The following is a 27744-nucleotide window of genomic DNA, read 5'->3' on the forward strand; positions in this document are numbered from 1 at the left end:
GAGCAAACTCTCACATCACTCTCTACTCCCTCTGCATCACTTAGAGGTCACAAAGAGATGTTTTCAAGATGTGCATGTTGACCTTGTGGGATTCCTATCTCTCTCTGATGGCTGTCACTACATTCTGTTGGTGATTGACCATGTCACCCCATGGGTAGAAGCAGTGCTGCTTAAGGACATAATAGCCGATTCCACTTGTAAAGTTTTGTTGACACCTGAATTTCACACTTTGGGTGTCCCATCCCATCAAATGGTAGTACTGCACACATAAAAGGTGCTTCTCATGTGCCATGGTGTGTTAAGGAGACAGGCATTACCTTGGGTATTTCTGGGAGTCCGTACAACCTACAAGCACGTCCTGGGAGCTTCCCTTGCTGAAATTATATGCAATGAAGTGCTATCCCTGCTGGCAGACTTCCTGCACCAGAATCATAAATTGCTCCTCCAGACCAGCCTGACCTAGTTCATGAGTTAAGTGACACATCACTTAACTCTGTGTACCCTCCCCTGTTCTGCTTCAGCACCTAAAGTTTTTATTCACAAGGCTCTCGATGACTGTGAGTTCTCTACTATGTTATGTGAAGACTCACTATGACCAGTGTTACAACCCCATACTCAGGGCCCCACAAAACTCATTGAAAGGTCATTGATACCTTTGAGATATTGTTAAATGCAAAACCTATGACATTGTCTGTTACTTGTGTAAGTCAGCTCAGACACTGCAAGAAGCTTTACTAGATGAGGATTCCTGCAAGGTCCACCTCACTGCCCCACTACATCACCTGACAACCCTCCCACTAACATCAATGTACCTCCAACCTTTGAGTTGTGAGCTGGTGTCAATGGCCTCCTCTTCAAAGTCCTCAACATCAAGTTGATTGGCAATGATCTTATTTATAATATTTATAGATGACCTGCCCAGCAATATGCCATGCAAATCTGTGCTTTACACAGATGACACAACTTTCATCAATTCAGGGAAGGACATAAATAAACTGAAGGAGAAAAGTAAAGATTTTTTCAGACTATCCAATGTGTGGTTTGAAGCCAATGAGTTAGCTATTAACTATGAAAAGACTGTAAATATATCCTTCAGCTTATTCAATGCTGATATTGAGTACACTTCTACCAAACTTCTTGGCATATACTTAGATATGAAATTAAACTGGCAAAGTCACATAGACAACATGTCTCGAAAGCTTTTGCAAGTTATCTATCTACTGAAAAAATTACGCACCTGTGTTTCTGAAAGTCTGCTGATTAATTCCTATTATGCATTCTTTCATTGCCATATTAGCTATGGTATTCTTCTATGGGGTAATTATCCATGGCCCACGAAAATTTTTATTTGGCAGAAGAAAGCCATCAGGAGCAACTCTGGGATTACCAAAAATTACATATAATGTAGGTCATACTTCAAAGAATTACAGATAATGACAGTCCCTTCTCGTTTTATATACAGCTGCCTTTTGTACATAAAAGAAAACTTCAACAGTTACAACCTTAGGCAGTCTGTTCATAATCATAACACTCGTCAAACATTTAAGATAGACATACCAACAACTCAACTCAAGAAAACGCAAGACAGTTATGAATACATGGGAATAAGGCTTTTCAACACATTACCTGTGCAGGCACATTGAGTCTCTCTTAATATATTTAAAAGTAAGACTAAAAAATGGCTCAAAGACAAAGCTTTTTACAGTGTTAAAGAATTTGAAAACTCTTCAAAAATAGACCTGACTTAGGAAACAACTTGCAACTCTGTTTGTACCTCTTCCTAAGCTTTTTTCCTCTCTGTAGTTCGAAATTTAACTGTTAAACATGTGGAGAAAACCTTATGTATGAAATGTATTCTTTTATTATGCACATTCTTTAAAATGCACACTTTAGTTACGTGGGATATCTTTATGTATCAAATGTATTCCTTTATTATGTATGTTCTATTAAAATGTATACTTTAGCTTATTCTGATACCTCACAATAGTTATATTTCTTAATATGTAAATTGTACATTACTCATGACGACATCGATTGCATGTAAATGCTTAAAGATGGATAAAAAATAAATAAATAAATAAACCATCAGACCACAGATGGCTCTGTCTCCCATGACTTCCACAAAGCAGCTAAGTTAGCAGATGTTGACAATATTGGCAATCTCAGACCCTGATGTTTTGCTGTTGGTATCTTAAGAATCAAGGCTCCTCACCTGAACCCTCCAGATCATATATTGTTACCAAAGTCACGAGGCCCTGGTGCCAACCTCTTGCATGACCTATGATGCAACCAGGCATTCATGCTTTAGCTGCTCCCACCTTCACAATTATCAGCTGCACACCCTACCGTGTACATCACCTCTTGGCATCGACCCCACAGCTGATGACAACACATCTGTTGTGTCCACCTGGCACCCAGACAACCACCCCATCTCCACATTACCTCAACACACCGATACTCGATGGACATCCGTCTCAGTACTGTGCACTATGGAGCTGGGAGATCTATGTGAACCCTGCGACTACAAAGAAAATTGCTGGTGGATGACCTAGACCATGTGTGTAATCTTTGGCTGTCAGTTTGCTTTAAATGGCTTCCATGTATGCAGCTGTATCTGGCTTGTATGGCCTTAAGCAAAATAAAAAGTGTGCTCTATCAGATCCATGTACTCATAGTATTATTATACATCCTGAATATTATCCACATAGTATAACACCACAAAGTGGTCAGAGAGATTTTTTTAGTTACTCTTAATGGTCCATTTGGCAGTGTTTCAATTTCAATTCATGCATTATCTGTGGTAGGTTGCATCTTGTTGACTACAGTTTGTGGGCATGGAGATTCAGTATCTCTAATTTGTTGTCTTCAATATCTTTAGAGTCTAGATGAGGACTTCAAGTGTGAGAGACTGGTGCTATTGTTGCTATATAATCACTAATGGTATGCTGATTTTGGGCAGTTTCAGTTTTCAAGAAGTCATCCTTTCATTTATGTATGTACAAAATATGTTCGTTAGGCTGTGACAAGTGCCTGAAACATTAAACACTATTTAAAAGAGAACTTTATAGATAAGAATTAACCATGTTGCTTAATCATTCCTTCCATCAAGTCATACCGGTAATATACAACAATCAAAATGTTGACATAATCATAAAGTAATCATCATAAGAAATTGTCTTCATCAAAATGTGACTGTTGCCTTCAAATAGCTTCAGAGGATACAAAATGTTTTTGCTGGTAAGATTGTATCTATTAATATCTTAACATGTTTGCAGTCAACATTAAATAATTAACAGAGTAGACATTTTATTTGTAGTAATACATTAATTTTCAAGTAATAAAGTTGTGCAGAACAATTCTTTCTACTTACTCTTGATGGTCCATTCGAGAAAGTACCAATTTCATCATGTACAGTAGCCACATTAGACTGCACCTCACTGGCTACAGTATTTGTACATGAAGACTCAACATCTGTAGTTGGTTGTCTGGTAATACCATTAAATTTGGGATGAAGTGTCCTATTGTGAGGTGCTGGGGCTATTGTTGGTCCGTCAGCAATGATATGCAGATTTTGTGCTTCTGGTTTCTTTTCATTGACAAATTTGGAAGGCATCAATTTGATCACCTATGCAACATAAAATATGTGGTCTTAGGTTTGTGGCAAGTGTCTGGGATATTAAACAGTCTTTACAAAGCATTTTTGTGACATAATAAACATGTGGCTTACTTATTCATTTACTTATATCATACTGGTAATGTACAACATTCAAAACGTTAACATACTCATAAAATAATTTAAGGATATTGAACCACATCTTTTTTTTTTTTTTTTTTTTTTTTTAAAAAATTGTTCATGAATGTCACAGTATCTCTTTTGCCATCAAATTACTTCAAAGGATCACAAAATTTCTGTTGGTAAGACTAACAGTGAATATGAAAACAACTAACACAGAAGAATCCTGGTTTCAAAAAGTAAAGTCATGCAGAGGCATTTCTTCTCCATTCTCTTAATGGTCCATTCACCAGAGTTTCAATTTCATCTCATGCAGTATCCATGGTATGTTGCATCTTATTGATGGTGGTTTGCCCTCATCTCGTGCTCGTGCGGTAGCGTTCTCGCTTCCCACGCCCGGGTTCCCGGGTTCGATTCCCGGCGGGGTCAGGGATTTTCTCTGCCTCGTGATGGCTGGGTGTTGTGTGCTGTCCTTAGGTTAGTTAGGTTAAGTAGTTCTAAGTTCTAGGGGACTGATGACCATAGATGTTAAGTCCCATAGTGCTCAGAGCCATTTGAACCATTTGATGGTGGTTTGTGGGCATGGTGGCTCAGTGTCTCTATAGTCTATTCACCGAGAGCTGGGACGAAACATAAACAGTGTCACGTGAGCGACTACGCTCGTTTCCAGAGAAAGCATTCGGTGTTCACGTGATACGTAGGGGTGTGGAAAATCCTTGGCGCACGCTTTGCAGCTGGCGGCGTTCGGCTGGCTGCCGAGCTGGCACAGCGTACCGTGAGAAACCTGGTCAACAATGTACGAAATAAATTTAACAATAATGTTAAAATAATGTTAAACTGAGTTCACTCTGTCGAAGCAGATTTATTTTCATTCAGGTTGCTAACAAAACGCTCCATTAAAACACAATCAATTGTTAATTTTAATAACAATACCAGTAATAATAATGAGAAAGGACGAAACAAGGTTCACTCTGTCGAACTTGAACTGTTTTCATTGAGATTTATAACAAACCACTCCTCTCTCTCCTCTACAATGCAGTCTAATTTCCACATTTGAGTTTCCACTTTTTCTACGACATGGACGACGCACTTGTTCCAATCCTCTGCAGTTACTGTTCTTACTGCTTCTTCTAGCAGTACTTTTAACTTCCGGCATTTTGTGTGTTTTCCTTTTCGCTGCAACATAGCCTTTGATTCTGGCCCACACTAACTCGATGGTGTTTAATTCACAGTGGTACGGAGGAATTATGAGAACTGTTTTCCCTGCATTATTCGCCATTTCATCTATTGCGTATTCGTTGTGCGCTGTTCTGTGATTTTTAACTATATTTAAAAGTTCTTTCTTCAACATACCGTCTTCGAAATCGATGTTTTTAGATTTTAGCCACTCTGATATTTCGTGCTTATTGGAATTCGCATTGGGAACTTTTTCTTTTCTCCGAGAATGGTACGGCGCGTTACCAAGAACAATAACTGCATTTTCCTGAAGCCGAGGAAGAACACCTTGAAACCACTTCTCGAAGGTTTCGGCGCACATCTCCTCATGATAATCTCCACTTTTCTTGGTTTCGAAAGTCCACAAACATCCTTCAACGAACCCTGCTTCGCTGCGAATGTGTGCGATATCAGACGTTTCCCTTTACCTGATGGGCCCTTGCTTCCGGTGGATAACCCGGACAGAAACGCTTTTTTTGAGGAATTTCTAGTGTCATCTACCCAGACGTAATTTCGGGTATGTCCTGCGTTCACCAACATCTCGTCCAAATTGTAAATGGGTCTGCCTCCATCTCTCAACCGTTTAATGGTTCGAAGATAACGCCGCCTCCATAAAAAGATGTCATCCCTGTCTATTAGCATGCTATCGCGCTCACGCCGGACATATATGAAATTCGTTTCTCTCAATAACATATAAAATGTAGTTCTCCGAAAATTGGCCAGATCTGCATCTTCGTTGACGACTGTAACCACTTTGTCAATTGATGGCAATTCGTTACGAAAAAAAAATTCGTGTACTTTCCTTCGTATCGCATTTATATCGAAGTCATCAACATTTTCAGAAAGTATGTCGTAATTTTCCTTTCTTGGTAGACTTCAAAGAGTGTGTGGCCTTGTACTCACTTATCACACGATACACTGAAGAACGTCCAACACCTGTAGCTACAGCTGTTTTCGAAACAATATCACTCATCGACTGCTCTGGATGTAAAAGTTCCGTTTTATACACATTAAGCACCATGTGCTTCTCAGAAGAACTTAATGATTTCTTTTTTGTTCGCTTCTTTGGTGGACTCAAAACTGACACGTCGACCTCGCTCGCTGAATCCGTGGATGACATAATAAGGACAGCCGTATGTGATGCTAATGAAATAAGTGAATATATAAAATAAGAAACCATGTGATGCTATTGGATGCGCACATAAACAGTGAATGCTCAGCGTGACTACAAACACGTATACTTACTCCAATAATCAACAACTAGTCTTTCAAGCGTCTTTATAGACGAACTTAAGATATCCTGAAATCGCCGCTGTACAGCACCCACTAACGAGCTCACACCTGCAACTGAGGCGGCCACACTGACAGAGCGCCGCGTCTGCGAACCGCACAATGCATCGCTCATAAAGAACAAACGGTTGCACCCATCGCATTCGAACAAACTACAAAATTAAATTCATACCTTTCTGAAACTTTTCTCGCTTACACCCCCACAAAAGAATTTAAAGGGAAAAAGTTTGTCGCTTACTATATTTCGGATGATGATTTGGTAAAAGTTCTATATCAGACGTGAGATTTTCATTCATTGCTTCACTATTACTGACTCTATTGGGCAGAAAATTTGCAGACGTCATCAACATATAGCACTGAAGGCAATTATAAAATTATTTTGCTGTGCGACACACAGTTTAGGAGATATGGCGTGATAAATATAGAGTAACGCGAAAAAACAACTTTTCCTGAAAGCTTAAATATTTCTCTTTTTGAGTGACAATAAATTTTAATGTAATGTAAATAAAGGTGTCGGAAGGTAGTTCTCGGATCACTTTATCATGTTCAGGTGTCAAATTATAAAAAACACGACTTTCATTTTTTAATTTCTGACGCCCCTGCCTTGTACACCCCTCGACGGCAGCGCTGTGGTCACGCGCATTGCCGTGTTTACAGTACGTCTCTCGTTTCGGTGAATGGAGTATAGTGGGTTGTCTCTCATTATCATTATAGTCTGTATGGAGAGTCAGGGTGTGGGATACTGATGCCACTGTTTGTATATCATCAGTAACGCTATGCTGACTTTGACCAGCATCTGGTTAGTTTTGAGTAGGGACTTTGGAAGTAATCCATTTGGCTGTCTGTAGTATTAAAATATGTAGCACTGAATATCTGGTGAGTTTCTGAGGATGGAAAGAATGTCATTGGTTATTCACTTCCTGACAGCATGCTAATGATGTTAGAAAGCATAAGTAATTAATGGAATATTTTATGTTCCACTATTCTGGACCACCTACTAATTAGAAAAGTCTCTCATGGACAGATCATAAGTATTACCAGTAGAGAATGTTTTCCAAGAGTTGTAAAATGTAAGAGCTGGCGTTTCCTTAACTTATGCATTCTGAAATTGTTTACTGTTTGCATGTATTTACATACAGATAAAACTTACACAATAGGACACTCATATTGAATTTAAATATTTGTTTTAAATAATGATGACAAGCAGAGGAATCTTTAGTGCTTACATGTGATGTTCCATTTCCTGGAGTACAACTCCCGTCATATTTGGAATCCATGGCAATTTTTACACGGTCGACTCATTCCACGTGCCAGGAATCTGAGTATCCCTAGCAATTACTTCTTCCAAACAGTAAGGTTGTTGTCAAGGAGTCCACTTCTGAAACACAGGTATTTGTGTTGGTAAGTCATCATTACATCTACACAGAGGGCTGGCAGCTTTCGTTTTCTGGATGTTGGATGTTGTCCACGTAAGTAGAATGTGAAATATGTGGAGTTCAGTATGGGGGTGTGTCATACAAAGTTAATGAGTCATTGTCACAGTTGTTTCATTGAGAAATCAAATTCTCTATGATAAATGTTTCCTTCCCTTAGCAGAGTACTCTGTGCAGACCTATGTCAATTAAATGTAAATTTATTTTTATCTGTTTGAAATTACTGTGTCTTAAGCTACAAATGAATATATGTTTAATAGTTAAAGGAAAGGAAGTGATCGTATGTCAATGAAGTATTGCCCCAAAAGTTATCTGGTTGGTTACCGATGGTTTTCATGGTAGTTTAAATAACTTGGCACTAGTGCATAAAACAATTTCAGTATTGTTTGTTGCAAATTTATTCTATGTAAGATCTGAACAAGTTTTTCTTTTTATTTCATCCCATATATTCTGGTTATTCATATCGATGTATTTTCAAATGCAAATTGGCATATTTTCTCTCAGAAGTCAAGTGCAGAGACTAAAGCTAAGTGTAATTCCACCTGCTGTTTAAGTGAATGGCATATGATCAAATTTTCAACAGAAGGAGAGCAAATTAATTCAACAAACTATAATACTTTCAGTGCACATTGCCCATGTGAACTCCATTAGCTGCCACAAGGTTGATGAGCCGCCAACAAGACTGTCTTTATGTGAGTGATTATCACCCTTGTCCAACGAGATTCATTACAATATGAAACTGGTTAGACAGAATTGAGATTCTGGGAAATCAACAACCACTATTTGACAAGTGGAAGACTAGTCATGATAAATAAATATTTTAGTCTGTTTGCTTTCATTATTAACGATTATGTGCCATGAGTGTAAGAATGAAGTGGAAGATAAATGCCTGAAAACCCCTAACTTTGGATGGTCTGATCAGTTTTCTTGAGGTTACTTGATGGAGATCTGAAGGCAGCACCAAGAACTTATACAAATATTTATATGATCTCCCTCCACATAAAACTCTAAGAACCAAAAATATTCAGTCTAAGAAATGGAATCTGTTACTGGAGAAATGATTTTATCTGATACCCGTGTAGAAGGATGAACTGCTTATTCCTCATGTTACATTTGATATATTGCTGAACATCTGTAACAAGAATGAAAACTGCAAGTTATTCTCCTCGTAACTCAATACCATCCAGGATTGGAGCAACTGAATTACATCCTCCGCCAGGGTTTTGATGACCTCTTGTCATGCCCTGTAATGAGAAATATCCTGCCCACTATCCTTTCCACCCATCCCACAGTGGTATTCCATCATATTGTCTTCTCCCATCCTACCCCTTTTCTGTTCCCACTCCATCACTACACAGCCCTCATTCCTCCATCACACCCAGTCTTTTTACTTGTCTCCTTTTCTACTATCATCCCCTACCCCTCCCCACCTCTCTGCTGCCGTCCATCTAACTTCCCAACTGCGCGTAGCTGCCCACCCTCTTTCACGTTGTCCCTGCGTGCTCACCAACAGCACATCACTGTCCACCACCCCTACCCTGCTAACCCTCCCCCTCCCCACCCTAGCCTCTTCCTTAGCCCCACCCATCATGGATTGGTGCTGCTGCTCACAGTGTGGCCTCAGTTGCCTGAGACTGCATTCATGTGTGTGAGAGTTGTGTTTGCGTGAGTTTGTCATCTAAATTTGACGAAGGCCTTGCTGGCCGAAAGCTATATTTGTGACAGTGTTTTTGTTGTGCTTATCTTGACTCAGCATATCCACTATATGGTGAGCAGCAACTTCCTTTTTTACAATACTGAAAATTCAGGGAGTGACAGATAAAACTTCTCCACAGCCTTGCTATGGTCGACCCAGCTGATGACTGAGAGGATGTTCAGTTCAACTGAAGTGCAAGGAAAAATTCAAACAAATTCATCTAGCTGCTTTGAAATTCACACTTATAGAGTGTGGAGAACTAGTCAACAGGACTATGACTAGTGGCACCAATATTTGAATGCATATCACCAGCACACATGCTAGTGCAGGACTGAAGAAATGAAAAACATAAATTCTTGCAACTGCAGATGTGATGTTGGTGCAAATTTTTGTTAATATTTCTGAAATTCAGAAAAATTGGTATATTTTTTACCCACATGTAAAAGAGGGAACTCACAATTTTGGGATGCACTTAAGGTTACAGTGATAAATTCAATGTACACTTAATTTTTCTTGGGTACAATAACGCAAGTAATTTAGCTCAAATATGGTATTTGTTTTCAGAATAATTCTGATGTGATATGGGAACTGCTTTACCTTTTTCATGTCAGAGTAATTGATGCTAATATCATTCTCAGGTTTAATCACTGCACAAAACACAGTCTGCAAATGGTATAACCAAGTTAGGGAACAACTTACAGTTTGTTTTGAGTATGCGTTCTAAAACAGCACTTAAAATCTTAATGCTAGGCAAATGGATTGCAGTTTCAGAAGCTACTAAAAGAAAGTCTGATCCATCCAGAACTAGCTTAGATGTTGTAGTAAGTCAGTGCACTTCTTTTGATACACAGTAATAACAGAAAGTAACTAACACAAAATCTAAAGCTTGAGCAGCAAAAGTGGAGTCATCAAACAATCTAGTCAACAAAAAGTGCAATGCACATAGGTATACTTCCTGGACAAGAAATCCTGGCATAACCAATAATAATTATCCGTATCTGACCTACAAAAATTGAGAGATTTCAAGGTAACTATCAGTTTGTCTGTTGCCAGTAGTAAATCATCAATGCAGCATATATTCTACCAAGAATAAAAATATATGCCTAATTTACATTTGTGAATTTGTTTTATGAAGTTTCATGTACAGAATAACAGGTGAGAAAAATACTGTAAATAATTGGTATTTACCATAGTGCATAATTCCCTTCATTTATGCTCATTAGTTCATTTTGTGTTGTTACATTTCACCATCATTTTGCAAGACCTATTTAATTCTTTCCCCTGGTAGTGTTGTCTAGTCTAAGTTTGAATCCTAATTAGTCTAATCTCTTCTTTGTGGTCTCTACAGGAGTGAAAATTAGGGCATTGTGGTATATTGCTAGATTTGTCATATAATATTGTTTTAGAAATTTTGTAAGTGAGCTTTTATTGTACAGATAGAATACAACTCTAAATGACTGCTGGTTCATGGTTTCTTCTCAGTGATTGTCTTCTATGGGCAAAACAAACCTGTTCCATTCAATTTATTAATAATCTAGGATGAGTTACAAAATTAATTTGTAACCTATCTCCTTAGTAGATCCCCGTATTTTCTCAGTGCACTATTAATTAACTGAGGTCTACCACCTGCTTTACTTACCTTTCAACTTATTTGAGTATCTTATTTCATTTTCCTACAAACTGTTAAATTTAGGAATTCGTGTCAGTTTACTGATCCCAATTGTGACTCCCTAATATTGTAGTCTTGGATCTGTGTGTTACTGAATTTTGTTAAGTGCTGAATGTTAAATTTATAAACATTTAAAGCAAGTTGCCAATGTTGTATCACCTTGGATCTTACAAAGATATGACTGAATACATATGCATCATTTTTCAAACATTAATGGCACTTCATTATAGATAACTGCATCATCTGTAAAAAGTATGAAGTTATCATTAAATATTGGCTTCTAGGTAGTTATTATAAAATATGAACTACAAGGTTGGTTGTGTTGGGGAAGGAGACCAGACAGCGAGATCAACGGTCTCATCGGATTAGGGAAGGACAGGGAAGGAAGTCGGCCATGCCCTTTGAAAGGAACCATCCCGGCATTTGCCTGGAGCAATTTAGGGAAATCACGGAAAACCTAAATCAGGATGGCCGGACGCGGGATTGAACCGTCGTCCTTCCGAATGCGAGTCCAGTGTCTAACCACTGCGCCACCTCGCTCGGTATGAACTACAAGGGTTCCAACACAACTCTCTCTCACACACCTCAGATTGCTTCTACATTTGTCAATTAGAATCCAATAACCATAACCCACTGCATCCTACCTTCTAGGAAATCCAAAATTATTTCAATAAGGTTCTGCTATAATAGTTACTGAAGTCTTCACTATTTGCCTTTTTATTAGTTTCTCTATGATTATAGCCATACACTTTGTTGTAAGTCTATTGTGTAGTACCTGCTATTTCTTTAGAACTTTCTTCAAGGAGATTGTATACCATGCAGGGTCTCTCCCAACATAAACGGATCTAATAGGTCCACATCTATTCAATGCTTGATCAGTTGTTTCTCTGAACTTGAGCCGCGATTCTTCTGCATGCTACTGCCCAGAGTTAAATTTTGAACTTCCAGTATGAGATAAGATCCTGCTACATCTTTATCTATTGTAAGAAAGCGTAAATCTTTCTCCTTGTCTGAGCTGCCACTTTTATTTTGGTAATCATTTTTGCTACAATCAAATCATGGTTACTGAAGTCAGTTTCAACATGGACATCCGCAAAGGGACCAGATCTGTTTGACACCATTAGATCTAATTTATTTCTATCACCAATGTGATTCCCAACCATCTCTTCTAGGTAATTTTCAGAGAAGGCATTTGGTATTATTTCAGAGGATGTCCTGTTATGCCCACCACTTACAAAACTTTAATTATCGAAACTTATTGTTGGGTGATTAAAGTCTTTTTAATGGTGACAGCATGACTGACAAACATGCATACTAGTGAGCTGAGCTTTTCTCTAAGGTTTTGAGTTACATCACGAGGTTAGCCTGTTGGTCAATAGAAAGATCAAATTATTTGTTAATGCTAATACTGATGCAGAATCTTTCAGTTACAGACTTGAAGGGAGTTTCAATTTCTGTATTGGTACATTTGGATTTGAGACTCTTGTCAGTTGCAACAAATAGAATGCCTCCATTTCCCATCAGTCTAACATTTTCATAGACTTTTAGATTCACACAGTAAATCTTCTGCTCCCTATTTCCCACATGCTGTCAGCTACCTCACCAGCAGCCTCTAGAGTGCAGTGCACACCAGATTCATTCAAGGGGAACCTACAGTTCACAACTCTAAAGCAGAAGTCTAGGAACTTGCAGCCTAGCACATCAGAGAACTTTTGCCGTCTCTCATTCAAACCATCAAGATGAATCAGAACCAGGTAGCCACGATCATTTCTGAGGAGGGTGTTGCAAATTATGAGTTCATCTGAAATTTCTGCATGTGAGGCTGGTTTCTCAACCTTCTATGCCAGTCACTGGAATGATCCTAGCATGGCCTTGAAACCCAGGCTACAGGCAATGTTGCTTCCCACATGCCCTACAATCTGCAACTGGATGAACCTTTTTCCCCTCAATGGTGATTGGAATAGCCTCATCAACATATTGAATAAGGCCTGCAGACTTGCACACGAGTGTACAGGGAGGTATTTTGCACTACTTGCTGCCGTTTCTATATGGGTTACCATTATTTGTCATACTTTCTAACTGCTGGCAGTTAATCCCTTTTAACTTGCTTTTCTCAGATACGGGGCACAGCTGGCTGAAGCGTTTCTCTCTGACTAAGTTTCAGTTTCAGTGGAGGGGAGCAAAGACTTTTTGGGGATGGGGATAGGGGTAATACCTTGAGTTTTCTTTGGCCCCTGACTCGCCTGTGCACGACCACTAGACCAGACACCAAAATGTCACTCACAGTGGAGAGGATGGATGGTGACAGATTTTGTACTTAATGTAGAGAAGACAGGATAGGATAGTGTTTGAGGTACATCTTGTACCTCTCGTATGTGTACCTCAGTAGACCTACCAACACAACCATTCACAGCAGCTCCCAACAGTTTGATATTTATCAGAGTGATTTGCAGCTGCTTTACCAACACAACCATTCACAACAGCTCCCAACTGTTTGATATTTATCAGAGTGACTTGCAGCTGCTTGCTAAAAGCAAATAACTCATCCCATGCCAAGGAAAAGCATTCACACTGAGACTGCTTTGTGTCATAGTTTTTTCTCCAGAACAACCAAGAAATAACTTGGTAGAAATCTTGCAGATTCTCTTTTAATTTCTTGATATTTTATGCTACAAAGAATACTAGTTCTCCCTAAATGAGGAGAATCACAGAGAAAAGGGTAATTTCCAAGAATGATTGCCTGTCGAAGTCGCGGGGTACAAACGACACATATCGAACATGCGATTGTAAATCGATCATGCGACTCTCCTCGCGGGCGTTATAAGTATGTTTACTATGGTTACTATAGCAACGACAAAAGAAGAGCGTTAAAAAAATACTTGTAATTACAAAGTAGACGACTTACCTTACTCGTTGTCGGTGTTCTCGTCACGTGAAATCCATGTGATGTGTACGCTACAGGAACAATTCCCTTTTTTCCATAGCCTGGGTAAACTCTGCCAATATCACACAAGAATATCGGCAGAGAGTCACATGTGTTAACTTTTCCCTGCAAACGCAAGCTGTGGAAATAGAGATAATGAAACAATTGGAGTTCGTCTCTTTGTCCTGGATGCCCTTCTCTTTTAACGGAAATCTTCAGAAATTTCCATAGGCGCTCGATATTCTGCGTATGCACACTAGCATCATCCAAAGACACGAGCTCTACAGAGTGATTCATGAACTCGTGGTCGAATCCTTCAGCTTTCAGAGTCTTGTAGGACTGAAATCCGTCTGTATTGACTTAAGTACCAGGCAGCATGAAGTACTTTATCAGACCCAGTGAAGAGACCTTGTCTTGGGACAATACTCTCACAACAAAACAGTTCCGGGGCTCTTTCTATTCCACTGAATACCCAAATGTGATCGATTTCACTTTTTGAAGGTTGTCCTCTCTGGTTCTTCCTTCTAGCTATATGAGATTCGCCCACTTCCACAACTTTACTCACTCCACCAGTTGGTATACTGGCGTTTGTCACTACCACGTAACAGACTTCTCTGCAAAACCCGAAATAGTCACACACGGTATTAGCAGACAACTCAGTTTCCGATGCTGTTGCTTGCAACTTGTAGTCTCGAATCCAACAAGATAGAGGAATTGCGCTGGTCTGGATCGATGACTTGGAAGAGTTTCTTCCTGAAACTCGTATGTTTTCCGCACTGTCCTCAATGCAATTGAAACGGTATTTCAGCATCGAAACTTCTCTTAAGACGTTTTGCACACTTCGCACAACCACAGTCCATACAGTCCCTCCTTTTGTCGTCCGGTAGTACTCCATATTTGCGACAAAAAGTCAAACAATTTTCTACACTGGATAAGCATGGAATTAGATTTTTCCATGTGAGAGAATCGGCCGAAGAAACGTCAGGAACTCCAGACATCAGACTCGCTATCGACAGAAATCGTCTGGGTTTCCCAATCAACTCACAAATAATTCGCGGAGGAATGCAGCTCAGAGCAACTAAAGAAACGAAGGAAAACAGATAAAAATGACGATCACAAATAATTGATCATAACGCCCGCGACTAGAGTCGCATGATCGATTTGCAATCGCATGTTCGATTTGTGTCGTTTGGACCCCGCGAATTCGACAGGCAATCATTCTTGGAAATTACCGCGAAATGTGTGAAGGCGGCACAGGCAGTCTTGTTCTGTTAATGCAAAGAATTTTTTTTTATTGTTTCAATTGGCCCTGTGTGCGTCTCGGAAGATTTTGACAATGAAATCTCGTTTTACACCGCTACCTGAATTACCCATATGTGTAACAATTACCTTAATTTGGGGGATAAAAATTCACGTTACAGTTGTATCATGAAGAAGTGTATGGAAATACTTGCGTACTAGAAAAGGCAGCATTGTTTTGGAGAATCTTAACAGTGATCTTGTTTTATTGTTTTATGAGCAAAGCTGTCTAGACTATTTTTTTATTTAACTGTGATAACCAGATACAGATGAATTAGGCCACCTTCAGATCAAAAATTAAAATACAGGAAGATGGTTTTTACCATCAGTGACAACGTGATGACAACGACTAGCTGACGCAGTAGATCGCATTGCATGACGCATCGACGAAGCCGACGTATAACGCAGTAATTTAAGAGACAATAATTTATATGTTATTGATAGTTTCCTCACAAACAAAAGTCAGTTGGTCTACCCCTTATTCTTTTCCTTTCCTAAGAACGGTCACCAAGAGAAATTCCGCTACAAGTCTCGTATTTGATTGATATAACCGAAAGACAATGTAGATGTTGCTGGCCACCTACCTCGTGACTGGTTTTCGCCTCACACACTCTTTATAGTACTTCGTCAGCAGCCTATTTGTGCAACAAACCTTTCTTTGGAAGATAATCATTCAGACTTTGCTACGCAACGCCCACGGTTCCCTTTGGGTATCAGTGCATTGTTGAAATAACGTCATCACATGCTTTACTATTTGCCTCTGTGAGAAGAACGATACGTTTGCGAAGATTATATGTACCTGAAGGCAGTTCGCGACAAAATGCACTATGGCGTATTCTGATGTGTTATTGAAATGATCGTATGGCTTTATTTATCTACCGGAAGACTGTGTTTGGGACTGTTCGGGCGCTGGGAGTACATCTACACCTACGTAACTGTGCAAGCCATCTATGGTGAGTGGCTGAAGGTATCTTGTATCACTACAAATCACTTCGTTTCTTATTCCACTCGCAGACAAAGAGAGGGAAAAACGGCTATCTGTCTCCGTACGAACACTAATTTCTCTTATCTTCGTGATCCTTACGCGAAATGTATTTTGGCCGCAGTAGAGTCGTTCTGCCGTCAGCTTCAAAGTCCGGTTCTCTAAATTTTCTGAATAGCGTTCCGCGAAAAGAAAGTCGTCTTCCCTCCAGGGATTCTCATTTCAGTTCACAAAGTATCTCCGTAACGCTGGCGTGTTGACCGAACCTGCTGATAACAAATATAAGCAGCTCGCCTCCAAATTATTTCGATGTCTTCCTTTAATCCGACCTGGTGACATCCGAAACACTCGAGCAATACTCAAGAATGTGTTGCACCACCAGTGCTCTATACGCTGTCTCCTGTACAGATGATTCACACACTTCCCTAAAATTCTCCCAGTAAGCCGATGTCGACCATTTGCCTTCACTACTACTGCCTCACTTGCTCATTCCATTTCGTATTATCTTTGCTACGTTACGCCTAGATATTCAATCGACGTCACTGTGTCAAGCAGTACAGTACTAATGCTGTATTCGACCATTACAGGATCGTTTATGCTACTCATCTGCATTAACTTACATTTTTCTACATTTATAGCAATGTGGCACCCATCACATCTTCTATAAACTTCGCCTAAATCATCTTGTACCCTCCTACAGTACACCACAGCGTAATCAGCAAACAACCACAGATTGCTGCTCACCCTGTCCGTCAGATAATGTATGTAAACAAGGCGGACAGTAATAAAACCGGCCGGCCGGAGTGGCCGAGCGGTTCTAGGCCCTACAGTCTGGAACCGCGCTACCGATACGGTCGCAGGTTCGAATCCTGCCTCGGGCATGGATGTGTGTGATGACCTTATGATAGTTAGGTTTAGGTAGTTCTAAGTTCTAGGGGACCTCAGAAGTTTCGTCCCATAGTGCTCAGACCCATTTGAACCATTAATAAAACCGACAAACTGTAGGGACGGATTACTGACTGGAAATGGAGAAAAAAATGTCCTATGAACATGAGTCCGGAAACGGACGGTGTGCGAGCAACGGCAGCAAATCGTCCGGGAACACAGCACAGTGCTGCATCGCATCCACGTCACAAAAGATCTTCAAAGTGGCCTCCATAGGATGTAATACACTCGTCCATCATGGATGGCCGCACTCATAATCGTACTTGGGTATACACTATGTTGGCGATCCACTTACACGGAGCTTGTACTAGGGTTCGTCTCAATAACGTGTAGATCCCGATCCTCCAAATCTGATGTACGCACATCCCGCCGCCTCCCTGCACGTTCGTCTGTCTGAAAGGACCCACGATCACACAAACGCCCAAAAAGGACTTGCGTGATGTGGTTGGTGTCTGTGAGGGTGTTTGTTTTGGTATACTGACGCTGCCTCTCGAATATTTCCACCTGCTTAGCCGTATACAGGGTGGTCCATTGGTAGTTCAAATGGTTCAAATGGCTCTGAGCACTATGGGACTCAACTGCTGTGGTCATAAGTCCCCTAGAACTTAGAACTACTTAAACCTAACTAACCTAAGGACAGCACACAACACCCAGCCATCACGAGGCAGAGAAAATCCCTGACCCCTCCATTGGTAGTGACCGGGCCAAATATCTCACGAAATAAGCATCAAACGAGAAAACTACAATGAACGAAACTTGTCTAGTTTGTAGGGGGAGACCAGATGGCGCTGCCATAGGTTAAACGGATATCAAACGCGATTTTTAAAATAGGAACTCCCATTTTTTATTACATATTCGTGTAGTACGTAAAGAAATATGAATGTTTTAGTTGGACCTCTTTTTTCGCTTTGTGATAGATGGCGCTGTAATAGTCACAAACGTATAAGTACGTGGTATCACGTAACATTCCGCCAGTGCGGAGGGTATTTGCTTCGTGATACATTACCCGTGTTAAAATGGACCGTGTACCATTTGCGGAAAAGGTCGATAACGTGTTGATGTATGGCTATTGTGATCAATGTGCCCAACGGGCGTGTGCTATGTATGCTGCTCGGTATCCTGGACGACATCATCCAAGTGTCCGGACCGTTCGCCGGATAGTTACATCCTTTAAGGAAACAGGACGTATTCAGCCACATGTGAAACGTCAACCACGACCTGCAACAAATGAGGATGCCCAAGTAGGTGTTTTAGCTGCTGTCGCTGCTAATCCGCACATCAGTAGCAGAAAAATTGCGCGAGAATCGGGAATCTCAAAAACTTCGGTGCTGAGAATGTTGCATCAACATCGATTGCACCCGTACCATATTTCTATGCACCAGGAATTGCATGGCGATGACTTTGAACGTCGTGTACACTTCTGCCACTGGGCACAATAGAAATTACGGGACGATGACAAATTTTTTGCACGCGTTCTATTTAGCGACGAAGCGTCATTCACCAACAGCGGTAACGTAAACCGGCATAATACGCACTACTAGGCAACGGAAAATCCACGATGGCTGCGACAAGTGGAACATCAGTGACCTTGGTGGGTTAATGTATGGTGCGGCATTATGGGAGGTAGGATAACTGGCCCCCATTAATCAATGGCAATCTAAATGGTGCAATGTATGCTGATTTCCTACGTAAAGGTCTACCGATATTACTGCAAGATGTTTCACTGCATGACAGAATGGCGATGTACTTCCAACATGTTTGATGTCCGGCACATAGCTCGCGTGCGGTTGAAGCGGTATTGAATAGCATATTTCATGACAGGTGGATTGGTCGTCGAAGCACCACACCATGGCCCTCACGTTCACCGAATCTGACGTCCGCGGATTTCTTTCTGTGGGGAAAGTTGAAGGATATTTGCTATCGTGTTCCACCGACAACACCTGACGACATGCGTCAGTGCATTGTCAATGCATGTGCGAACATTACGGAAGGCGAACTACTCGCTGTTGAGAGGAATGTCGTTACACGTATTGCCAAATGAATTGAGGTTGCCGGACATCATTTTTAGCATTTATTGCATTAATGTGGTATTTACAGGTAATCACGCTGTAACAGCATGCGTTCTCAGAAGTGATAAGTTCACAAAGGTACATGTATCACATTGGAACAACCTAAATAAAATGTTCAAACGTACCTACGTTCTGTATATTAATTTAAAAAACCTACCTGTTAACAACTGTTCGTCTAAAATTTTGAGCCATATGTTTGTGAGTATTACAGCGCCATCTGTCACAAAGCGAAAAAAGTGGTCCAACTAAAACATTCATATTTATTTACGTACTTCGCGAATATGTAACAAAAAATGGGTTGCTATTTAAGAAAACGCAGTTGATATCCGTTTGACGTATGGCAGCGCCATCTAGCGGGCCAACCGTAGCGCCATCTGGTTTCCCCCTTCAAGCTATACAAGTCTCGTTGTTTGTAGGTTTTTCGTTTGACGCTTATTTCGTGAGATATTTGGCCCGGTCACGATCACTGGACCACCCTGTATAAACACCAACTTAGCTCGTTCCCGAGATGAACAACGGACCATTCTGCTGCTTAAAGTATGCCGCACCAATCACACAGCCTGTATCACACAAGGACCACACCGCACGTAGTCAAAGGAACTTTCATTCGTCAGCGCCATCTACCGTGGCAGTGATACATTTCCCAACACATGTCCACAGGATCTTTCTTTCTCCATTTCCAGTCAGGAACTCGTGCCTGCAGTTTGTCTGTTTTACTAATGTTCACCCTGTTTAGAGAATAAGAGTGTCTTGTCACACATCCCTGAAGCATTTCTGATGATACTCTTGTCTCTCATGAACACTCAGCAACGATGCCAACTTACTAACTCTTTGAGCCATTCTGGGAACTTATTCCCAATGCTTGTACCTCCGTTGGTGGCACATCGAGTTAATCTCCTTCCGGAAATCTAAGATTATGGAATCTGCCAGGTACCCTTCATTCATAGTTCGCAGGATATCATGTGAGAAAAGGGCAAACTGAGTTTCGCACGAGCGATGCTTTCTAATTACGTGCTCATTTGTGAACAGAAGCTCTTCCGTCTAGAATATCTTCAATAATTCTGAAGCAGACCAGTGTTAATGATATTTGCCCTGAATTTTGCAGATCAGTTTTTTTAGCCCTTTTTATACACGGGAGTCATTTGCGTTTTTTTTCCCAGTCGCTTTGGACTTTGTGCTGGGCGAGACATTCGTGATAAAGGTAACCTAAGTAAAGGGTCAATATCATAGAGCACTCTCTGTAAAACCGTACTGCGATTCCATCCATGCTTGTCGACTTATTTGTTTTCAACTCTTTCTACCCCAGGCATGTATAATATTATTTCCGTCAAACGGGAGGCTGTACAAAAATCAAACGACGGTATGTTGTACGATCCGCCTCCGCGAATGATTTCTTAAGTGCGAGATTTAAATCTTCGGCTTTCTTTTTGCCATCTTCTGTTGTCACATCAAACTGGTCAACGAGCCGCTTAGGTATTTACTTAGGACCAGAATTTTCTAGAGTTCTCGGCAAGATCTTTTGATAAGGTATGACTGTCGAAGTTGCTGTATGCTTTGCGTATCGGTCTTTTTACAGACGCATGAATTTCTACTAATTTTAGCGTGTCGTCATTTGCACTTTCTTCAGCCGAAAGTACAACAATCTCTGGTTCCTCAACTTTGTTATTAAAGCACGGTGGGTTTTTTCCACCCTTAACCCACTTACTCGCCACATACTTCTCCGAAATGCGATTTAAAATAACTTTAAACTTTGTCCGTAATTTTTTACATCTCCCGTATTGGAACTAAATGGTGCCTATTTATTGTCTTAGTGGGATGGTAAAAACAGCTTATTTGCTCTTCCTAGCAAAAATACTATCCCATACTTGTTGATGGAATTCTTAACTTCAGTAACCATCGTCGCTATGATAACATCGTGATCACTAATCCCTTCCTTTCTACTGACAGTCGCTTAGGTAAGGCCTGTTTGTAGATATGGAGTCTAAAATATTTCCATTGCGTGCGAGCTCCCCAGCTAGCCGCTCAAGAAGTGTTCGGACCGACTTCGCAAGACTTTCTGTCAGTACCTCCTGCAATGAATCCATAGAGGGCCCAATATACTCTGTAGGTTAAAGTTATCTCCGACTAATATCGCATGTTTCCAGAATGAGATGTTCACTCTGCACTCTCGCATGTTTTGCGTATTTACGCGCTACTGATCACAGACTTTCACACAGATTTTCACTCTTCACTCTCGCATGTTTTGCGTATTTACGCGCTACTGATCACAGACTTTCTTTGAGTGATTCTAAAACTCCCACAGCTGAATCTGGTGGCTGGTATAATTATTCGATAAGTTGAGCTCACGTGGCCCTTTATTTGCATCCAGATAACTTCACAGATAGGATCAATTTCGACTTCGATAGACACAATATTTTTGTCGACTGCAGTGAACATCCCCGCCTATGGTGTCTGATCTGTCTTTTCGACACAGGATCCATGCCTTGATATATATATATTTCAGAACCAGCTAGCTCTCTGTTATGAGAGTAATTTGAACACAACAACTTTCGTGGCGAGCAGCAAATTAAACAACCTTGCTGCGAATACTTCGACATTTTACTGTTAAAATTGTGACATCGACGTATTTTTACACTGTACGTGGTCTGATCTCGCTTTCTACGTATTGACTGCCGAGCATTCATCAGAGAAACTTTTCTGTTTTTGAAGTTTCGTCCAGGATTGCGCTGGACATCCTCAGAGGCGCTCCTCTGCTGAATCTTGTGAGGTAACGGGCGAATTGTGCTGCCATGAAAATATTGTGAGTTCGGAGTTGGTGTGCTCGCTCGGTAGGGCGACCACGTGGTGCCGGAAGTTGGCCGAAGCAAGAGGCGTCCAGACCGATCATGTGGCTGGGAATTTCATGTTGACGCTGTGCCGCGGACGGTGCTTTGTGTCGATGAAGGTGATGTCTGTGCCGGGAGTGCCAAAGATGGCGGACTTTGTGAAACCATAATAGCGTGTTCATGGTTCAGCCATAGGAATATTTATTTAATTTCAAGTTATTTAAATGTAAATCCAGTATTTCGAAAATGTCTCAAAATGTTTGTGAGTGTGCGTTGGCTTGGAGACATGACGGAAACGCTATCGCCAGTCATAGCGCTCAACAAAGGAGGCGGCTTACAAAACACTCGTTCGACCTATACTTGAGTATTGCTCATCAGTGTGGGATCCGTACCAGGTCGGGTTGACAGAGGAGACAGAGAACATCTAAAAAAGAGCGGTGCGTTTCGTCACAGGGTTATTTGGTAAGCGCGATAGCGCTACGGAGATCTTTAGCAAACTCAAGTGGCAGACTCTGCAAGAGAGGCGCTCTGCATCGCGGTGTAGCTTGCTGTCAAGGTTTCGAGAGGATGCGTTTCTGGATGAGGTATCGAATATATTGCTTCCCCCTACTTATACCTCCCGAGGAGATCACGAATGTAAAATTAGAGAGATTCGAGCGCGCACGGAGGCTTTCCGGCAGTCGTTCTTCCCGCGAACCATACGTGACTGGAACAGGAAAGGGCGGTAATGACAGTGGCACGTAAAGCGCCCTCCGCCACACACCGTTGGGTGGCTTGCGGAGTATAAATGTAGATGTAGATGTAGATGTACTAAGGGAGGTGACTACCGAAGTGAATGGAGGGGGAGTTCAGAGGAGTACTGCGCGAAGGGAGTGCGGCACAAGACACGGACAGTACAGGACAGGACACGGGGAGTTCGGTACGGTGCGGCACGAGAGACGGTCGCGAGAGAGACTGGAGTTTGTGGAGCGGTCTGCGCATGGTCGCAGCAGATAGAAATACTTTGGAGTGCCGACTTGTGCACTTCGGAGATTTCAGTGGTTTCTACAGTGAAGGCGTAGTGTGCGTTTAGAAGTGAATATCTCACGAGCTATATTGTTGATCATACCTAATTACGTCCCCTCCATGAACCATGGACCTGGCTGTTGGTGGGGAGGCTTGCGTGCCTCAGCGATACAGATAGCCGTACCGTAGGTACAGCCAAAAACGGAGGGGTATCTGTTGAGAGGCCAGACAAACGTGTGGTTCCTGAAGAGGGGCAGCAGCCTTTTCAGTAGTTGCAAGGGCAACAGTCTGGATGATTGACTGATCTGGCCTTGTAACAATAACCAAAACGGCCTTGCTGTGCTGGCACTGCGAACGGCTGAAAGCAAGGGGAAACTACAGCCGTAATTTTTCCCGAGGGCATGCAGCTTTACTGTATGATTAAATGATGATGGCGTCCTCTTGGGTAAAATATTCCGGAGATAAAATAGTCCCCCATTCGGATCTCCGGGCAGGGACTACTCAAGAGGATGTCGTTATCAGGAGAAAGAAAACTGGCGTTCTACGGATCGGAGCGTGGAATGTCAGATCCCTTAATCGGGCAGGTAGGTTAGAAAATTTAAAAAGGGGAATGGATAGGTTAAAGTTAGATATAGTGGGAATTAGTGAAGTTCGGTGGCAGGAGGAACAAGACTTCTGGTCAGGTGACTACAGGGTTATAAATACAAAGTGAAATAGGGGTAATGCAGGAGTAGGTTTAATAATGAATAGGAAAATAGGAATGCGGGTAAGCTACTACAAACAGCATAGTGAACGCATTATTGTGGCCAAGATAGATACGAAGCTCACCCCTACTACAGTAGTACAAGTTTATATGCCAACTAGCTCTGCAAATGACGAAGAAATTGAATAAATGTATGATGAAATAAAAGAAATTATTCAGATAGTGAAGGGAGACGAAAATTTAATAGTCATGGGTGACTGGAATTCGAGTGTAGGAAAAGGGAGAGAAGGAAACGTAGTAGGTGAATATGGATTGGGGCTAAGAAATGAAAGAGGAAGTCGCCTGGAAGAATTTTGCACAGAGCAAAACTTAATCATAGCTAACACTTGGTTTAAGAATCATGATAGAAGGTTGTATACATGGAAGAACCCTGGAGATACTAAAAGGTATCAGATAGATTATATAATGGTAAGACAGAGATTTAGGAACCAGGTTTTAAATTGTAAGACATTTCCAGGGGCAGATGTGGACTCTGACCACAATCTATTGGTTATGACCTGTAGATTAAAACTGAAGAAACTGCAAAAAGGTGGGAATTTAAGGAGATGGGACCTGGATAAACTGAAAGAACCAGAGGTTGTACAGAGTTTCAGGGAGAGCATAAGGGAACAATTGACAGGAATGGGGGAAAGCAATACAGTTGAAGAAGAATGGGTAGCTTTGAGGGATAAAGTAGTGAAGGTAGCAGAGGATCAAGTAGGTAAAAAGACGAGGGCTAGTAGAAATCCTTGGGTAACAGAAGAAATATTGAATTTAATTGATGAAAGGAGAAAATATAAAAATGCAGTAAATGAAGCAGGCAAAAAGGAATACAAACGTCTCAAAAATGAGATCGACAGGAAGTGCAAAATGGCTAAGCAGGGATGGCTAGAGGACAAATGTAAGGATGTAGAGGCTTATCTCACGAGGGGTAAGATAGATACTGCCTACAGAAAAATTAAAGAGACCTTTGGAGATAAGAGAACCACTTGTATGAACATCAAGAGCTCAGATGGAAACCCAGTTCTAAGCAAAGAAGGGAAAGCAGAAAGGTGGAAGGAGTATATAGAGGGTCTATACAAGGGCGATGCACTTGAAGACAATATTATGGAAATGGAAGAGGATGTAGATGAAGATAAAATGGGAGATACGATACTGCGTAAAGAGTTTGACAGAGCACTGAAAGACCTGAGTCGAAACAAGGCCCCCGGAGTAGACAACTTTCCATTAGAACTACTGACGGCCTTGGGAGAGCCAGTCCTGACAAAACTCTACCATCTGGTGAGCAAGATCTATGAGACAGGCGAAATACCCTCAGACTTCAAGAAGAATATAATAATTCCAATCCCAAAGAAAGCAGGTGTTGACAGATGTGAAAATTACCGAACAATCAGTTTAATAAGCCACAGCTGCAAAATACTAACACGAATTCTTTACAGACGAATGGAAAAACTAGTAGAAGCCGACCTCGGGGAAGATCAGTTTGGATTCCGTAGAAATACTGGAACACGTGAGGCAATACTGACTTATCTTAGAAGAAAGATTAAGGAAAGGCAAACCTACGTTTCTAGCATTTGTAGACTTAGAGAAAGCTTTTGACAATGTTGACTGGAATACTCTCTTTCAAATTCTAAAGCTGGCAGGGGTAAAATACAGGGAGCGAAAGGCTGTTTACAATTTGTACAGAAACCAGATGGCAGTTATAAGAGTCGAGGGACATGAAAGGGAAGCAGTGGTTGGGAAGGGAGTAAGACAGGGTTGTAGCCTCTCCCCGATGTTATTCAATCTGTATATTGAGCAAGCAGTAAAGGAAACAAAAGAAAAATTCGGAGTAGGTATTAAAATCCATGGAGAAGAAATAAAAACGTTGAGGTTCGCCGATGACATTGTAATTCTGTCAGAGACAGCAAAGGACTTGAAAGAGCAGTTGAACGGAATGGATGGTGTCTTGAAGGGAGGATATGAGATGAACATCAACAAAAGCAAAACGAGGATAATGGAATGTAGTCGAATTAAGTCGGGTGATGTTGAGGGTATTATATTAGGAAATGAGACACTTAAAGTAGTAAAGGAGTTTTGCTCTTTGGGGAGCAAAATAACTGATGATGGTCGAAGTAGAGAGGATATAAAATGTAGACTGGCAATGGCAAGGAAATCGTTTCTGAAGAAGAGAAATCTGTTAACATCGAGTATAGATTTAAGTGTCAGGAAGTCATTCCTGAAAGTATTTGTATGGAGTGTAGCCCTGTATGGAAGTGAAACATGGACGGTAAATAGTTTGGACAAGAAGAGAGAAGCTTTCGAAATGTGGTGCTACAGAAGAATGTTGAAGATTAGATGGGTAGATCACATAACTAATGAGGAAGTATTGAATAGGATTGGGGAGAAGAGAAGTTTGTGGCACAATTTGACCAGAAGAAGAGATCGGTTGGTAGGACATGTTCTGAGGCATCAAGGGATCACCAATTTAGTATTGGAGGGCAGCGTGGAGGGTAAAAATCGTAGCGGGAGACAAAGAGATGAATACACTAACCAGATTCAAAAGGATGTAGGTTGCAGTAGGTACTGGGAGATGAAGAAGCTTGCACAGGATAGAGTAGCATGGAGAGCTGCATCAAACCAGTCTCAGGACTGAAGACCACAACAACAACAACAACCTAATTACGTGCAGTAGGAATCTATTGTTTCCCTCTTATTCAACTTATATTTTATTTAATTGCTGGACCATCGACACCAGTAAGTGTTTTGCAGAAATATACTACATTCTCAAAAGTACTGGGTGATCAAAAGGCAGTATAAATTCGAAAACTGAATAAATTACGGAATAATGTAGATAAAGAGGTACAAATTGACACACATGCTTAGAATGACATGGGGCTTTATTAGAATCTAAAAAATACAAACGTTCAGAAATGTCCTACAGATGGCGCTTCATCTGATCAGAATAGCAAAAATTAGCATAACAAAGTAAGACAAAGCAAAGATGATGTTCTTTACAGGAAATGCTCAATATGTCCACCATAATTCCTCAACAATAGCTGTAGTCGAGGAATAATGTTGTGAACAGCACTGTAAAGCATGTCCGGAGTTATGGTGAGGCATTGGCGTCGAATGTTGTCTTTCAGAATCCCTAGAAATGTCGGTCGATCACAATTCACTTGCGACTTCAGGTAATCCCAAAGCCAATAACCGCAGGTCTGGGGACCTGGGAGGCCAAGCATGACGAAAGTGGCGGCTGAGCACACGATCAGCATCAAACGACGCGCGCAAGAGATCTTTCACGCGTCTAGCAATGTGGGGTGTTTTTTTTTTGTTCTAATAAAACCCCATATCATTCCAATCATGTGTGTCAATTTTTACCTATCTATCTACATTATTCCGTGGTTTATTAAGTTTTCAAATTTATACTGATTTTTTTGAACACCCAGTACTTCTACTATTGTACTCATCATTTAAGGTCGTTAAGATAGTACCTGCAGGTTTTATTTAATTGCAAAATTTCTACGTTACATTCGCAATTGTCGAGTGATAGGAACCTTCGACCATTCGATTCATGTGTCTACTCATATTGTATACTATAGACTCAGCAGTATTTGGCTTGTAATACGGCAACTACGTATCCCAGCCTCTAAACAACGAAACCAGCCAAAACTTTCAATATTTCAACTCTGACTCTGAGGGTACGTAGTTGTGGGCCACCTCATTTCATCATTTTCTTTTTGAAAGCCCGCAGTCTTGCCGACTGAGTGCTCGGATGTCCGAGGGCGACATACTGTAAGAAAGGGGGCCGTGGTCCAAGTAACATGTGATGACCAGAGATAATCCTTGTCAAATATAAAACTTAGCTATCGGTTGTCGTCTTGTAAACGATAAAATTTTCTAGCGACTCTGAAGAGCTACTGTGCATATGTCGCTAAG

The sequence above is a fragment of the Schistocerca cancellata genome, chromosome 2, assembly GCF_023864275.1.
Source record: "Schistocerca cancellata isolate TAMUIC-IGC-003103 chromosome 2, iqSchCanc2.1, whole genome shotgun sequence".
Classification (NCBI taxonomy): Eukaryota; Metazoa; Arthropoda; class Insecta; order Orthoptera; family Acrididae; genus Schistocerca; species Schistocerca cancellata.